Consider the following 18964-nt stretch of genomic DNA (forward strand, 5'->3'; position numbering starts at 1 on the left):
GCTATTACAGAAGATTTGTCGAAGGATTTTCTTCTATTTCTGCACCATTGATGAAGCTTAACTCAAAATCAGCAAATTTCAATGGACCGATGATTGTGAGCGCAATTTCCAGGAATTAAAAGATAGATTGACTTCAGCTCCAGTCTTGACACTTCCAGAAGGATTAGAAGGCTATGTTGTTTATTGTGATGCCTCCGGTGTTGGGTTGGGCTATGTGTTGATGCAGCAAGGTAAGGTCATAGCCTATGCCTCCAGGCAGTTGCGAAAACACGAGAAAAGCTATCTGATCCATGATCTTGAACTAGTTGCATCCCTAAAGATGTGGATACATTACTTGTATGGTGTTCATGTCGATATTTATATAGATCACAAGAGTCTCCAGTATATTTTCAAGCAGAAAGAGTTAAATCTACGGCAGAGACGGTGGTTAGAGCTATTGAAGACGTAAGTATTTTATATCATCCCGGTAAGGCGAATGTGGTGGCTGATGCTCTTAACCGTAAATGCATAAGCAGTTTATGTGTCGTTCAGCCGGAGAAAAGGGAATAAGCTCGTGAACTTCAACAGCTAGCTAGCCTAGGAGTTCGCTTAATAGACTCGGGCAATGCAGGAGTTGCTATTCATAACTCTGTTGTTTCGTCCTTAGTAGTGGAGGTGAAAAAGCGACAACATGAAGACCCCAAATTGAGTTATTACAAAGATACACTTCCTCAGAAAGAGAAGTCACCATTTGAAATTTCTGCAGATGAAGTTCTCAGTTATCGAAGCAGGCTATGTGTCCCAGATGTTGCTGGATTATGCCACCAGATTTTGGAAGAAGCCCATTACTCCCGTTGCTCTATTCATCCAGGAGAGACAAAGATGTAGCATGATCTATAGTCAATGTATTGGTGGGACGGAATGAATAAAGATATAGCAGAGTTTGTAGCTCAGTGTCCAAATTGTCAACAACTGAAAATTGAGCATTAAAAACCAGGAGGATTGTTGTAAGCTATGGAAATTCCAACTTGAAAATGGGAAGTGATCAACATGGATTTTATCGTAGGCTTGCCTCGTTCTCTGCGTAAGTATGACTCCACATGGGCAATTGTTGACAGACTTACGAAGTCAACTCATTTTCTACCAGTCAAAGCTATATACTTAGCAGAAGATTATGCAAGGCTGTATCTTCAAGAGATAGTGCGACTTTATGGTGTCCCAGTATCCATCATCACACCTAGGCGAGCACAATTTACATCTAATTTCTAGAAGTCCTTCCAAGAAGGTTTGGGAACTCAAGTGATACTTAGCACACCATTTCATCCACAGACTGATGGACAAGTTGAACGTACTATTCAGACCTTGGAAGATATGTTGCGGGCATGTGTATTAGACTTCGGAGGTAATTGGGATGATCATTTGCCACTTATTGAATTTGCATATAACAACAGTTATCATTCTAGTATTAATATGGCCCCATATGAGGCTCTATACGGGAGAAAGTGTAGATCGCCAATTGGATGGTTTGAGGGAGGAGAGACACAACTAATAGGCCCAGAATTGATCCAACAAGTGGTAGAAAAGATTAAGCTTATTCGAGACCGGTTGTTCACAGCCCAGAGTCACCAGAAATCTTATGCAGCCAACCATCGACGAGACTTGGAATTTCAAGTTAACGATTGGGTATTCTTGAAAGTGTCACCAATGAAAGGTGTAATGAGATTCGGCAAGAAGGGAAATCTTAGTCCCCGGTATATTGGGCCTTACAAGATTCTGCGCAAGGTAGGCCAAGTGGCTTATAAATTAGATCTACCTTCAAATTTGGAGTCAGTCCATCCGGTTTTCCATATGTCGATGCTTCGTAAATGTGTTGGAGACCCTTCTAGAATCGTGTCTGTAGATGATATCCAAGTTACTGAGAAATTGTCTTATGAAGAAGTACCCAGTGCCATACTAGATAGGCAAGTGCGGAGACTCACAACCAAAGATATAGCCTCAGTTAAGGTCCTGTGGAGAAACAATAATAGAGATGAAATGACTTGGGAAGCAGAAAAACATATGAAGTCCAGATATTTGCATTTATTTTCACCCCCAGAAGAGGCTTAAGCAGAGACTCCATTGTCCCCAGGTATGTAATACTTTCTTTGATGCTTTCTTTGTCGTGTGTGGCCATGATTGTTGATGTCGTCATTGTTGCCCTGTGAGGCGATATATTTTGGGTTACTGTGATAGGATGGTAGTGCCATATTATAGGGGAAACTCTAGCAAAATTTTTGTAGAATGCCCAAGAGTCAAACATTCGATGACGAATGTTCCTAAAGGGGGGAGAATGTTACATCTCGGGAATTTCGAGTTGTTGTGTTGTAGATACACTAATGCTAGGTTAAGGTAAAAATGAAGTCCTTATGAAGTTAAGGGGAGTATTTGATAGCTTTAAGTGCGTACTACAAGATTTTGAAGTCACATGACTCGGTGGAATTAAATTCGTCAAAGAAAGTGAAATGTAAGTTGTGTTTTGGAAGGTTTCGCATCAATCGAGCTAATATTTATTTAGAAATGTCTTGAGAAGGAGCTATAGGGCTCCTTAGATGGTTAATGAGGTGTTATACAAGTGCCAAGAAGGTTTCACAAGGATTGGAAGTCAAATAAATCAACGAGAGCAAGTTCGAAAAAAATGGGTTGTACAACCACTTATATGGTCCGTATAACCATTCCAGAGAGGGGTTATCCAATAGTGGGATTATACGACCATTTATACGGACCGTATAAAATTATACGGACCGTATAGGTGGCCGTATAATCGGGTCGGTCACCTTTTTTCTCTTTTTATATACAGATGACCCTTGTTATTATTTTTTCATTTCCCACATTTTCCCCAAGTTTTCCCCCTATCATATTAACTCAAACCCATGAGAAATCAAAGATTTATTAGTAAGACTCAAGAGAATCAAGTGTGGGGAGACTCACTAGGGGTTGTAGAATTCAAGATTTTCATTTGGTATTGAAGTTGGGGTTTTATTCAAGTGAAATACATTAACCCAAAATTCATCCTTATATGATAAAAGATGAGTTTTACATCTGTTTCATTTTATTAAGAGTATTTGGTTGTTGAACAACTTGGATGAGGGAAGAAAGTAGAAGATGGGGCTCAAATATGGATTTAATGATATTTTTGAGTAGTAAATTAACTTGAGTCATGATTCTTAGTATGCTATGAGTATAATCTTGTTGAGGAAGTATTGTATATAAGTGGATATGGTGTTGTGTTGTAGCTATTGTTATGAATGACCTTAAAAAGGAGTTTTGAGGATTGGACAATGCTTAACTTGAAAGAAGCCTCTTGATTATGATATTATGGATGTTACTATTGATGTTAGGGAGTTGTCTATTATATGGAGAAAGTCAATGAAACAAAGGAAATGCTGCCTAAATTACGTTAGCCCTTAGTTGCTTTAGTTTAAACTTAATCATGCTTTCAACGACCTAACCTTAGTACGAATCCTCTTGAATGTAGAGTCGCGAGCTTGGAAGGAGAACGTTTAGTCGTTAAGAAGACAAACGGTATGTTAAGGCTAGTCCCTTTCTTTCAAAGGCATAATTCCTATGTTATGATTCAATCCATATTTTCCATAACCACCCTATGCCCAAAAGCTAGAAGTTCATGACTCTTAAAAGCTTCTTATAATACCAAAGATGAAATGTTTTCTATGTTGAACATCATGATGATGATCTTAATGCTAGAAATTCTAAAGCTTATGGTTTTGATACTATTGTGAGATTATTGAGTTATTTCATGAATTCCTTGATTTCATTCATTGTTGCTGATCTCACCTTATGAATTGTTCCTTCGGGATGAGATATAGTGATGATGATTCCATAAGATAATCGGAGGTTACCGACCTTACGTCATTCCGATAGAATTGTAGCTTTTAATTGGGTTCTCATGCATGCTTATTTTTATATATGATTACATCGGGCCTAATTGGCCGGGCAGACACCACTACGGTGGGCGTAGTGGGCGGCTTATGGATAATGATAATAACACCGTGCCTATATGGCACGGGAAGACACCACTAGTGGGCGGCATGAGATGGTTACCCCGGATGCAGGAGGACCGGACGTTGGCTAATGATGATTACACCATACCCATATGGTCGGGCAATTTTTATATATATATATATGTTATGATGTTGTTTTAAAAGTAAAAGTTGGCATGCATGGCTCCGCCTTAAGAGGCAGTTAGTTACAGGTTATCCCTTTATCTAATATTTCTTTATTATATTATTATTCATGCCTCACATACTCAGTACATTTTTGTGCTGACGTCCTTTCTTTTATGGACGTTGTGTTCATTCCCGCAGGTAGAGAGGGAGAGGGTCCCGATCCCTAGGAGCTTTATTAGCAGATATACAGGAGCACTCCACTACTCCGGAGTTGCAGTTTATTGTTATATTCTTTTGTGTTTATATTTGGGGCATGGTGGGGTCCTGTCCCATCCTTATGATTTTTCAGTACTCCAGTAGATATTTCATGAACTTATTAGTGTATATTCTGTATATCATTTTGTAGTCTTGCAGGCTTGTTCATATATATCTTTGAGGTGGACTCGGTGAATGCTTCGTGCCGAGTTTAATTTTTGAGAATGGCATTTATTCTGGTCGAGTTATTCGATAATCAGAGAAGTGGTCCACCGAGATTGATTGGAAGAAGTATGACAAGGGTGCTCAGTAGGCTAGCTCTGGGTACCCGTCATGGCCCTTTGGTTGGGTCGTGGCAAACAAAGCCCTAGTATACTGCAAATTTTTCTTATGCTACTTCAGGTGTGTTCTTATATTTATAGAACTAGAGCGCCGACTTTTCTGGAAAGTCAATCTCTTTCACGAACAGATGTGTCTGTTCAATTTAAGACATCCTAATATTACAAACTAATTCAACAATCGCCCACTAGTTTGTAACATATCTCATAATATCATACATACCAGAAAATATCTTGCATAGATTTGAACTTTCTATTAGTGTAAATACTTTAATGTTTGATGAAGTTGATGGTATCCTAAGATTTGAACCACAATCCATAATGTCAACCTGAAGTATCACACACATAATATCATTTAGTAGCTAAGTAATCCAATATTTTCCTTTTAGCGCTTTTATGGCCATGTGCTCAATCCCGGTTCATGAATATTTAAAAGACCAACCCTTTTGATCCTATTTGAAGCGGCATCACTTCAATATTCATATAGGTGAAATTAGCTACTATGTCCCTGTTACTAGACACATTTACTAATTTCATTAAGAATAAATTCAACATTTCTCGTAACAGTTTGCACTATAGAGTTTGTCACTATGCACACGTTATTTCAAGCATTTAACAACTCTGTAACTCCCTACATAACAATATGAAATATATTGGAATCAAGGCTCTTAAAAAGGAGACTCGTGCTTTAGCAACACAAAGTAATTTGTTATTTCCTGTTGAACTTATGTTGTTAGAGTGTATACTAACTCAAAATTGGGTTCCCATTACTTGTGCTTAGTTTAAGGGTATTACCCTTATTCCCTCACAATTTATTTGTATTGTATTTTTTCTAAAAAAATATTGCAAGATCAACATAACTGTAACGACCCCTTAGATTGTTTTAAGAACTACAACTCTTTTTACCTAATATCCTTCTCGTCAATTAAAATGAAATTTTGAGCTATTCTTTAATTACGATTATTTAATTGACGGGAAATTTTATAAAATAACTATTTATTGGGTGTGAATGTTTTATTTCTATTTTTTTAGGCACATATATAAGGTATAAGTTGGTGAATAATGTATTTGACTAAGTGGGCCAATTTTTACCTTATACATATTGGTTGAGTAAAAAGGTTATTTGAATAATTATTATAGTTGGTGGTTAATGGAACAAGTCCATAATTCATTTAATAACCTATGTTACATATAGCCCATGTACAAGAATAAACTAAAATTTGTAGGGTTTGACACTTTGGGATCATAACTTTAGCAAATTCTAAGAGAATATCGAGTTGTTCGTTTCGGCAAGGCAGACGACAAAATTGATTCAAGTAAGAGCTTAGCTAAAGATCCAATTCTTCGAATCATTGATTTCTATGAAACATTTGATAATAAATATTATAGAATTATTTGGTGGAAATGTATTTAAGTTCTAAGGATGTTTTTCCCACTTTCTGTTGGAATTGGCCGTGTGGGGTTAGGTGAGAAGTTAGTGGATGAATCATTGCTAATGATGAATAAATGATTGAGGAATAATTAAAATGTAATGGTTGGATAATCTTTGGTAAAACAATAATAGAATGGACGTTGGGTCAACACATGGTCCCTGTAAGTTTTTTTGCAAAATTGGTAGCACTGTTTCCGTATTTTATTCTAGTTTTGAAATTCTCTTATGTTTATCATGTTGTAACTTCACTTTCGTAATATTGGGTCTATGCGATTGATTGTTAGGTGTATTTACTCATATGAACACCTTCAAATTCATGGTATTTGAGATGTGGAAAGTGAGATTTTAGTCCTAAACTAGGATTTTGGGGTTTGATCATTTTGCGGGTTGACTTTGAGTTGTCCGGAACACTAACATTTGGAAAGTAGTTTATTTTCTATAATTTAATGTTCCAATCCCGTTATTGATTTATTGGGAACGTTCCGAAACTTTGCGGAAGGGAAACCAAAATATTGAGGTGCGTGGCCCATTAGCTAAGCAATCGTCGGGGTATTTTAAGACTTCCTAGACTACTTTGAGGAACAATTTGCTATTGAGGGTCTCATACCCATGGCGTGACGGGCATTGGTGTGATTACCGTTGTGTGAATGAGAAAGTATATGGTTACATAGCGACAGATTGTAGTCCGAGAATGCCAAAGCTTATGCACATTAGCTGATAATTAGTTGACTTGGTTGCTTATTGTGTGCTTATATCACTCCATTTGATCGGTATATTTGTGTTAATCGAGTCAGAGCTGTTTACATGTACAATTCTTGATTTTATTTGAAATGCATCAGGTATTCTTATATTGTGTGATCATCCATACTTTTAGTTGATGATGGATCACGTGAATTGACTCAATATGAGCTTAGATTGATTTGTTTTGAGTGAAATGCGAAAGGGAAATGGTTCTAGATAAATTGTGATACACCGAAGGGAAATGGTTTCGTAAAATGTGTGTAAGCATAAGGGTAAAGGTTCCCACAATATATGGACCTTGCGAGTCCCTCTTGGGTCATGAACTCCCAAAGATTACCGAGGAGTGTCGTGTATATACGGTTTGACAGAGATTTTGTATTTGAGGTAAATAGCTACATGGATTCGCATTGCATTGCATTACATCTTCCATTATTGTATGATTATGTGTGTAATTGATTATTGGATTTTACTTGATGTTTGAATATCCTTACTTCGGTGAAAACATGATTGTTGGGTGTAATGTAGACTTGTAAGATTAAAAGAATATTTTCTTAAAAATCCTATCACTACTTCTTTATTGTTGGTGTACACGTGGTTTTGTACTCATACTACACTTGATGCACTCTTTTGTGGTGCAGATTTAATTCCGAGTACTAGGGCCCAATGGAGCGCATTGAGTCTGAACAGTGTTGATTAGAGATCGTGGTAAGCTGCATGACCATCACGTCCCAAATCCCACCCTGGTACAACAAGCATCCGATGCTAAGGAACCACATTGGAAGCACCTTGTAAAGTTAAATAACTGATATTCTCATTTAACGCATCCATAATCATTAACTCAACAAAACTATAAAGACTTAGTCGTAAGCATGCCAACAAAAATAATAATCAGCGGAAGTCTATAATTAATTCGGTAGTCATAAACATGGCGAAACTCCCAACAAGTAATACAAGACATCAACATTCTATCAAAAATTCTAACTTTGGGACGCAGCCCGAAAACTGAACGGAATAACGAAAGATAGAAAGGTGTCCCACGAAGAAGCATGTGATACTCCGTACGCACGTCATGAACCTACTCTTCAAAATTACCTAACACTCCATCAAAACAACAATAGTATGCCTGAGTACTAGGTACTTAGTGAGTATATAAAGGGAAATAGTTAATATGTTAAAATAATATAGTAAAATCAGTAAAATATTATCAATGAAAAACTGTTCGAAATCCCGAGATAGAGGAAGCCAGTAAACTTAGTAAATCACTAGTAAATGCCAAGACACAAGATTATATCAACTTCAACTTATTATACTATTCATCTCATTAAGTCATTCACTTACGAACTTAAGATAACCACAAGCCACTCTCATGCAACCAAAAGATCAACACATGCCAACTCACGGGAAATAATCGTTTGATACACTGAGGCTATTATCAAATGGAGACTAATAGTCCTCTGGACTAGCACGACAATAGATACACTGGGCTACACACCTTGGAGTTCAATCATCCTCTGGACTGACACAACAATAGATACACTGGGCTTCATGCCAAAGAGGTTAATCGTCCTCTGGACTGACACAACAATGCTCAAAAGCGATACATTAGGATCCATAATGGCTAATCGTCCTCTGGACTGGCGCATCTTACCCATACATGCCCAAAGACAAATAATACAAATCATGGCATACTAATCGAATCATCAATCATGACTTTTATATATTAGCCGAATTCACTTCTCAAGTCATCTTCTCGCAATTGAGGTATTTCAAGTCATAATCAATTTACAAATCTTGTTCAAATAATTCATTCAGGTTCAAGATAACCCATTCGATGGCCAAACATGTTTTAAGCTTCCACCTTTAAAAAATAAGTTCAATCATCTCATAATGGGGCAAAACATGTTCAGTTCGATACGGGCTTGACCCTACACGAACATCTTGTTCTAAATCATCTTTGAATCGAATAGTAGGTTCTCGAAGCAGCATCCTTAGAAATAGGGTTTTCAACACAAAATCATGCTCAAAATTTTTCAAAAGTAGACATACTTCAAAAGAAAATTTAAAAAGAGTAGACATGCATCAAAAATGTTTTCAAAATGTAGACATACTTCGAAAGAAGATTTCAAAATCGTAGACATACTTCAAAGGAAGGTTTTAAAAACATAGACATACATCCAAAATGTTTTCAAAAAGTAGACATACTTCGAAAGAAGATCTAAAAAACATAGACATACTTCAAAATAAGATTTCAAAAACGTAGACATTCTTCAAAAGATGATTTCAAAAACATAGAAATACATCAAAAAAACGTATTCAAAAAGTAGACATACCTCAATTCCTCGAACGTATCCCTTCATGTTCAACAAAATTTCTGCAATGGATTTTAACGATAAAGTTCAGAGATTTAATCAAATCTAAGAGTTTCCTCCCTTAAACGAAAAACTGGGGCTTTTTCATGCCCAAAAAGGTGTTCTTGATCCCCAAGAAATCACCCATGGATTCCCATCACTTATAATACCTTACATTAGTATAAATCCCTTCAAGAGAGCTCCCAAACGTTCCTCCAACTTCTTTTTCTTCGTTTTTTCTAGAATCTAGGGTTTGGAATATGAATTAGTGTTAATCCACGTTAATGAAATAGAAAAATACTTGGGGTTTGAGTAAGAACACGCAATGATCATAAAATTTTACATCACAAACGTGGCCACATAATGCGATCTGCGGGGCCTATCAGTCCAGCGGACTGCTCTGTGACTTTTGAGTAAAATGATCATAAATTTTTACTCACCGCTCCGATTGACCTGGTTCTTATATGGTTGGAAAGATATTTTAATGGGATACTATTTTCTAAGGAAGTTTTCTCAATTTCTCATTGGATCTTCATACAAACAAGCCAGAGTCAGGCATACCGCAAATTTAGACTATTTTATCAAAACTTACGCACCTCGACATTTGACTTGATACCTTCACAACTATTTTCACCCAAACTCACCTTGGTAGGACTTGATACAGCTAAAATGTCATATTACTACTCACTTAACACATTCATACCTAACCTGGATTTACCTTATCCTCCTCTCAGGATCATTCGTCCTTGAATGAGAGTCATGGACTTTGATTCTGACTATGCCTCAAATATTCAAAATGTTCACCACTGTCTCCTTTGTGTTATGAGCTATCCCAAAATAAATCAGCTAACAACCTAAAATTAATCATATGGTCCTCGCAGGGACTCCCACAACTACAACAAACAAGCGTAAACGTGAAATGAGGGATTCATACCTTTAGTCTACACTTTCGCAAGAGTTCGATAACCAAAAGGTTTAACACATATTTGGGATAGGAAATACGTGAAGGTATTACAACTTGAGTGTCATTAACGACAACTAGATGGTAACTACACCGCGTCGAGTTTATTTTGTGAGTCTTAAGAAACGAAATAAGTCTACCTCGAGATTTAGCTATATCACTCTTCCACTCTATAATGGGTTTATCAGGAAATTCAAGCCTAACCATTTTTGATTGACAATCTAGAGTTTCATAATACTTGCAAAGCCAGTCTATCCCCATAATCACATAAAGTTCACCATTTCTATTGCAAACAAATCTACAATAGTCTCACGACCCTTAACTAAAATTACACAGTCTCTCTGTAGATTCTAGAAGCAATAATGGGGACACTAGTAGGGAATCATAGGAAAGGGTCTAACAATTGTTTGGGTTCCACATCAAAATCAAGGCAAAAGTATGAAGTCGCAAAAGAAAGATTTGAACTTGGATCGATTAGCTAATACGCACAAAGAGAACAAATTGTTACAATACCAGCGACCACAACTTCTGTGTAACAACCCTCCCGGTCATGATGGATAATCTAGGATCACCCTACCAAATAGAACCCTTTCAATAGTAGAACGAGCTAATAGAAACTCAAATGTAGATGCTTAAGAGTTGGGAAATTGGTTTGTTTGTGATTATTGTTCGATGTTATTGAGTCCATTTGGGGGTGACGTAGGAAATTAGACCTCCGTTGGGGATTTCGAGGCCACGGGTGAGTCCGTATGGCATTTTACATTAATATGCATGTTTTGTTTATGTTTGTGAGGCCTCAAATGAAGTGTTGTGTGGTAGAGTGGAAAACTGTGTAATTTAGCAAGCTCACTGCCTCAGTAGGACCGTTATAGCGGTGAAGTACAGCTGCAGCGGGACCGCTATAGCGGAGGTCCTCTCGCTGCCGCGATCCGTTGGGAAATGGGTTGTCCGCTATGGCGGGCGTTGAACCGATGTAGCGGGGCCGTCGTAGAGGGGCCAGGCTTGTCACAGTTGAGAAGCAGTATTGGTGTGGTCCGTTACGGCCGGCTTTTGCCCGCTATAGCGAGACCACCGCAACAGCAGAACGACTGCTGTAGCGGTCGACGGAAAACAGTAGCCATGTTTTAAAACACTTAGTCTGAATTCTTCATTCGTAAAACTCCAAAAAAGTTCCCAACAAGCACCTAGGGCGAAATTGTAAGCGTGGTAAAAAATATCCTTGAGAGGTAAGTCTTAACCATTCCTTCCATCATTACGCTCTCATCTCTATGATTATCATCTCTTTTATGGGTCTATAATAGTGAATTGAGATTAGTAACCCTAGAACTTAATAGAATTTCAATGGTTAGTGGGATATGATTGTTATTGTTATTGTGTGTTTGTCATCTAATGGCTTGGGTTATCACTTTCTAATCAAGAATTTAACCATTAGAGACATGAACTAAGTGAAATGAGACTTAGGGTTTCATAAAAATGGTAGCTTCACCATAGAAACTGCTTAAAAGAGATAAATTGATTAAATAGCCTTGTAAATTGATAGTTCGTGGTTGTTAAGGCAAATGTTATGTTGATTTTCACCTAGAAATCATTCACGCATTAGAATGGGGAAAAAGGGAAGGGTGTTCTTTTGATTGATATTGTTGACTCTAGTGATTGTGACTTATTTAGCATCTTAATTTCTAGACTTTGAGTGTTTCGAGACATTGCAGAAGGGAAAGGCTATAGCGGAGTAATCTGCATTGTTCTAGCTCTATAGTTGAGGTGGGTTACGGTCTACTTGAGTTAGAATTTGATTAGTTGACTGTATAACAACAATAACAACAATAACATACTTAGTGGAATCACACTATGTGGGGTCTGAGGAGGGTAAAATGTACGCAGACCTTGCCCCATCTCAGAAGATAGAGAGGTTGTTTCCGAAAGACCCACGGCTCAAGAGATAACCTGACGAGAAAAGGTTAGATAAGTACAAACAGTACAATGAAAAACGGAAATGAAACTAACGAAAGTGACAAAAGCCATGATAAAGCAGTCTGAGAAAAAAAAAGCAGTAGCTAGGACAGATAAATACGATAATTGTGGTACAAGAAATGACTAATATTTGCAAGAATCAAAGGACAAGAAAATGAAGATCGAAACTGCGACTACTAGTACGACGGGATACGTGGGACTGCCTACTAGCCTTCTACCCTAATCTGAGTACTCCATAACCTCCTATCTAAGATCATGTCCTCAGTAAGCTGGAACTGTGCCATGTCCTGTCTAAGCACCTCTTCCTAATACTTCTTCGGCCTACCTCTACCTCTTCTGAAACTGTCCATTGTTAACCTCTCACACCTCCATTTTCGCGACTTTCATCTTTTGGACATGCGAGTTCTTGACTGTCCAGCGCTCTACCCTGTATAACAAAGTCGGCCTCACTACAACTTTGTATAACATGCCTTTAAGCATTGGTGGCACCTTCTTATCACACAACACTCCTGAAGCGAGCCTCCATTTCATCCACCCTACACCAATACGATGTGTGACATCATCGTCAATATCCCCATCTCCTTGCATAATATACCCATGATACTTGAAACTCCTTTTTTTTATAGCCTGGGTTCCAAGCCTCACTTCCACACTTGCCTCATGTGTCACGTCACTAAACTGGCACTCTATTTACTCTATCTTGGTCCTACGCAACTTGAATCCTTTAGACTCCAGAGTTTGTCTCCAAACCTGCAGCTTAGCATGCACTCCGTTGCGGGTCTTGTCAATCAATACTATGTCATCCGCGAATAACATGCACCATGGCACCTCACCTTGAATTTACCGTGTCAAAAAGTCCATCACCAAGGCAAATAAAAATGGGCTAAGAGCTGATCCCTTATACAACCCTATCTCTATTGCGAAGTGTTCTGAGTCTCCTCCCACTGCCCTTATCCCTGGTCTTGACTCCTTCATACATGTCCTTGATCACCCTAATGTACACCCCAGGTACACCTCTAACCTCCAAGAATCTCCAAAAAACCTCTCTTGGCACCTTGTTGTAAGCCTTTTCTAGGTCGATGAAAACCAAGTGTAAGTCTCTCTTCCTCTCCCTATACTGCTCCACCAGTCTCCTTAGAAGATGAATGGTTTCTGTAGTCGAGCGCCCTGGCATGAATCTGAGCTAGTTCTCTGAAATGGACACGCCTCTCCTCACCCTCATCTCCACCGCCCTTTCCCACACTTTCATAGTGTGACTTAGCAGCTTGATACCTCTATAGTTGTTGCAATTTTGAATGTCTCCCTTTTTCTTGTACAAAGGAACCATCGTACTCTACCTCCATTCTTCGTGCATCTTTGTTTTCTTAAAAATGACATTAAACAACCCGATCAGCCACTCCAAACCTTCCCTACCTGCACCCTTCCAAAACTCCCCAGAGATCTCGTCAGGCCCGGTTGCTCTTCCTCTATGCATCCTATGAACAGAACCCTTAACCTCCTCTACTTTTATACTCTTACAATACCCAAAATCGCGACGTCGCTCAGAGTACTCCAAGTCTCCTAACACAATGTCTCTGTCACCTTCCTCGTTCAGGAGTTTATGAAAGTATGACTGCCATCTCTGTCTAATGAGAGCATCCTCCACTAATACTTTTCCATCCTCGTCCTTAACTCACTTTACTTGATATAGATCCTGTGCCTTTCTCTCTCTTACCTTGTCTAGCTTGAAGAACTTCTTATCCCCGACTTTGTCTTCTAGTTCTGCATATCGGCGTTCAAAAGTTGTCGTTTTTGCCGCCGAAAATGCCAACTTCGCTTTATTTCTCGCACTTTCCCTATTTGTCCGCTTCTCCTCCTCATCTTTGCTATCTACCACCTTCACATACGCCACCTTCTTTACTTCGCTTGGACTTCTCCATTCCACCATCAATCCCCTCGTTGCCCGCCAGGACGACCTCTCGAGACCCCAGTACATCCATAGCTGCTTCCCTAATGTAGTTGACCGTCCTATCCCACATACTGTCCGCGTGCCCCTACTCTCCTAAGACCCTATATCCTTCAACTTCTCCCCCATCTCCTGAGTAGTAGACGGAGTCAGACTCCCCCAACTGATCCTCGGTCGGTCATCCACGCCCCTCTTTTTCTTCTTTCTCTTAGAACCCGTTTGGATTGGCTTATAAGTCGCTTATAAGTTGCTTATAAGCTGTTTTCAGCTTTTTTGAGTGTTTGGCTGGTCAGCTTAAAGTTATTTTATGCTTAAAATAAGCTCAAAAAAATAATTGGGCCTATTTGACTTAGCTTATCTAAAGCAGCTTATAAGCTGAAAACAGCTTATAAGCCAAAAAAAATAAGTTAGACTACCCCAACTTATTTTTTTTAGCTTATAAGCTGCAAACAACTTATAGGCATAACCCCATCCAAACAGGCTCTTAATCTGCAAACCCATCACTAAGAGCTTATGCTGGGTTGTAAGGTTCTCACTCAGAATGAACTTGTAGTCATTACAAAGACCTTTATCATCTTTTCTAAAGAGCAAAAAGTTTATCTGTGTCGCAGTCGTCGAACTACGGAAGGTTACCATGTGCTGCTCCTTCTTTGGAAAACTCAAATTGGCTACCACCAATCCAAAAGCCTTTGCAAATTTCAGGAGTGAGACCCCTCCTCCGTTCCTGTCCCCGAAGCCAAAACCTCCATGCTCATCGTTATAGCCTCCTGTAGATGACCCAATGTGTCCATTGAAATCTCCTCCAATGAATAACTTCTCGGTGTATGGTATACCTCCTACCACTTCATCCAAATCCTCCCAAAAGTGCCTCTTCTCCTCCTCATCCAAGCCTGCTTGTGGCGCGTAAGCACTAATAATGTTCAAAGTAGACCCTTCCACGACTAACTTAATCACCATCATCCGATCATTTGCCTTCCTTACCTCTACCACCTTGTCCCTTAGCTCACTATCTACTAAAATGACTATCCCATTCCTATACATTGACTTACCCGAGAACCATAACTTATACCCGTCCACATCTTTAGCTTTAGATCCTACCCATTTAGTCTCTTAGACGCAAGCTATATTGATCCTCCTCTTCTTAAGAATCTTAACTAGCTCTATGGACTTCCCCGTCAAAGTCCCAATGTTCCAGGACCATACTCTCAACCTAGACGCTCCCTGAACCCACTTACCCCCCTAACCCTAACTCCCGTCCCCGACCAAGAACATGACCCTAGTCTACCATTGCTCACTAAAGCCACTAAGGCAAATATAAGCTACTCAAATATTTCTCTAAAAAAAATAGGATTAAAAAAAGCACAAGTTATCAAGAAACAATAGGCAAGTCGAGCCACTATGACAATAATGATAGCACTATAAGCGAGAGGAATAGAGGAAAAAATGTAACGTCAAGAAGCAACGCGAACATAGCAAAAATTAACAAGGCTAACAGACAGAATTTTTATAGGCCACCGGAGGTACCAACTCCAGGTGAAAAAACCTGTTCGCCGCAGAAAATTCTAGTACACCACTTGGATTTACTGTTCACTGACCGGAAAAATTGAGTACCTGTGCTGAACTGACTGGAAACCTACTAGACAGGGATTTCCGTTTGAAGAAACAGGAAAACAAAAGCAAAAAAACAAAGAGAATAGAAGAGGGTTAGGCAGATCTGGCCGGAAAGAGCCCTTCCGCTAGTGGTCATCGACCAGAGAGAGGAGAGAGGGGTACCTTGTCAGAGTGCCTCACTGCCGTGGGAGGAGAGAGAGGGAGGTGGGGTGGGAGTTAGACACTTACCGTTGGGGAGAGAGGGGAAGAGAGAGGGGAGAGAAAAAAATATTATACACACATCATTCTTGAAAAAAGATTCAAATAAAATATAGATTAGTTGATTGTATGCGTTGTGAAATTGATAGGAGAAAGCATGTCTAGTCTTCAAGCATAATGTGTGTAGTTGAAATTCTTATTTGCTATTGATTGAGTGATGATGCGGGCTTAGTACCACAATTCGATAAGTTGGGACCTACAGGTTGATGATGTTGTGGTGAGAAGTTAATATGATCTTCTTGGTGAAATTGAGGTACAAAATGATAAATCGATTATTGAAAGCGTTGTGACAATAATTATGTATATATATGAAAAGGCTCAATTGATCGAGGGTAAGGATGAAACCTAGATATGAATATGCACATTTGCCTGGGGTTGAGGATGTGGCCTAATTGTGAGTTCGGGTCCGAAGAGTGAATCCGGAACGAGGGATACATGGATACCATGGGTCCTCTGCAGGTCATTACTATTGGGGAATAACACCAATTAGCATGTGTGTACACGAGTGATCAGTGACTGAGTATTGAGAATGTTGTTGGTAGACTTATTTCCATTGTTCGCTTCCGTTGACTTGATTTTTATATCATTGGATGACTTGATTGTTAATATCATTGGTTGACTTGTTGTTGGGATATTTGATTATGTGTTGTTGACTGGTCAGTCTATCTTATTGATTTTATGATTTATGCATGATACTAATCTTAATCGACCTATGATATCTACCGGTATATAATGTTTGTACTGATACTATCTTGCTGCATTCTTTGAGTGCAGATTGTGATCCAGAGACTGTTGTTGACACCTATTTTTTACCTCCGGTAATTTATTTTAATCACTCTGAGTCCCCGGATAATAAATAAAATGAGTTGGGCATCTTGAAAGGCTTAAATGATTTTTATAAACTGTCCAAATCAATATTTCACTCCCTTAAATTGATAAAAGGGATTTTCATACATCATAAATTTATTTAGAAATTAATGAGTATTTTCATGATAATTTATGAGATCTTGTTAAATTTAAATAATGAAAAAGGGAGAAGGAGAGAAAAGGGTTTTCATTTTATTTAATTATTTAAAATTATCACGAAATCCAAATTTTGCAAATACTTTATTTCCTTTTAATCCATAAAGTTTGAGTAATTTAAATAATTTAAGTAGTTAACCATTTAACCCTTTAAAATTTTGATTTTTATGTAATTTGCATGATTTGCCAAAAAATATGCATAATTGCCCATAAATGTTTTAATTAGGCTAATTAATTAATTAATTAAGTGATAATTATTGCAAAATTGATCCTTTTTATATAAATATATTTTGCCTTGGCCATAATTAAATTAGTCAGTTCGTGATTTAATTAAATTAGAGTTAGTTTTGCAAAATCATCCTGTTAATGTTTTTATTTGAAATAACCAGTTTAATTTTATTTCAAAATTTGTTAATTAGGCCAAAAGGCCATAATTGAAAAGATCATGCCAGGTTAGAATTAATTAAGGCCATTTTAGGCCCGTTAACAATTTGGCCGATTTTTTAATTATTTTAATAAAATAATTATGGCCTAAATTTTGCTGTAATTCAAACCTCATCAATTTTAATATTTTTCTAATTTTTTATGTACTCGATATACATATGTATACACCAAGTATACCTATATATATATATAAGTGTTTACCCCGAATTTGGATAATCAATTAAATTTATGAGTGAGGTATAGGATATGTGGTAAGCTTTGATCTATTCTTTGATTGAGAGAGAATGGAATAGAATCAACTATAAATAATCTAAATAATAACTGATGGTATACGCCAAACGTATATGCTACTATGTTGAATATTGCTTGATTGCACAAGATCCGAAGACGAACACAATAAATTTAAACCGAAATAACATATTTGAGAGAGAGAGACAGAGAAAGAGTATATATTTTTTGCTATTACAAGAGTTCTCGATATGAGGAAGCCAACCCCTCAAATGTAGGGCAATGAACCCTATTTATAGTATTGCCCCATGGGCTTCATACAACATGAGAAACTAAAAAATAAAGAAAATCTCTAAAATGGATTAGGTTGGGTTAGGTTGGCCGTACCGTCTGACACCCGTACGATTGGCAGTTGAACATGGCAGGACGTTATCGACGCGTGGCAATCGCGTTACTGATCTCCCGGACCAACGGTAATGGTCAAACGGACTAACGGCCACGATCGAACGGACTATCGGCCACGATCAAATGGAGAAACGACCACGATCAGCTCGGCTATGAAGAAACCGGACCAAATGAAGATCTTCCCTCACTTCGATCCAAACACTCCTCCGGTCCAGAAAGAAAGTCTTCGTGCATGTGCTCGTTCCTTTCTTCCCTCGGTCACCGGCACAGCAGATACCCGATTTTTACCATATACAGATAGTCCCCACACTTTCCGGACCGAAGTTTTATCGGAGTAACGGGAAGTGGATGAATCAGAAAATTGGCGACTCCGTTTGTCCGTTGTTATCTTCTCATTTTGGCGGGAACAATTGCGTCACGTCCCTCTTTCATCGGCCACGTGTGTTATTCCGGATGGTCAACTCTGACAACCGCCATAACGCACGTCGTTTCAGGTCATTCCTCATTAATTATGGGACACGTGGCCCTCCCTGGTTGGCTGGGATTGGTAACCGCCTCGATCCCATGCCTATATAAGGCTCTTCACCTCTCCATTTAAACATTTTCGACTCTTAAATTCACTTCCTCTCTTCTTTCAGTTCTTCACTTCTACATTTCTCTTCTTATCTTTCAACGCACATTACTTGTTGATTCGCTGCTTATACTAAGCAAAAAAGGAATGTTTTTACCAAATTCTCCACCTGTCGTTCTTGTGCGTTGCTGCTTCTTCCTCTCTTTCTTCACCCCTTTTTGGAATTGTCTGACTGTTTCCTTTACCCTTTTAACTTCCTTTTCGTATTCTCCCAATCTCTCTATCCCATAT

This window comes from Lycium barbarum, chromosome 10, assembly GCF_019175385.1.
Source record: "Lycium barbarum isolate Lr01 chromosome 10, ASM1917538v2, whole genome shotgun sequence".
In the NCBI taxonomy this organism is placed as follows: domain Eukaryota; kingdom Viridiplantae; phylum Streptophyta; class Magnoliopsida; order Solanales; family Solanaceae; genus Lycium; species Lycium barbarum.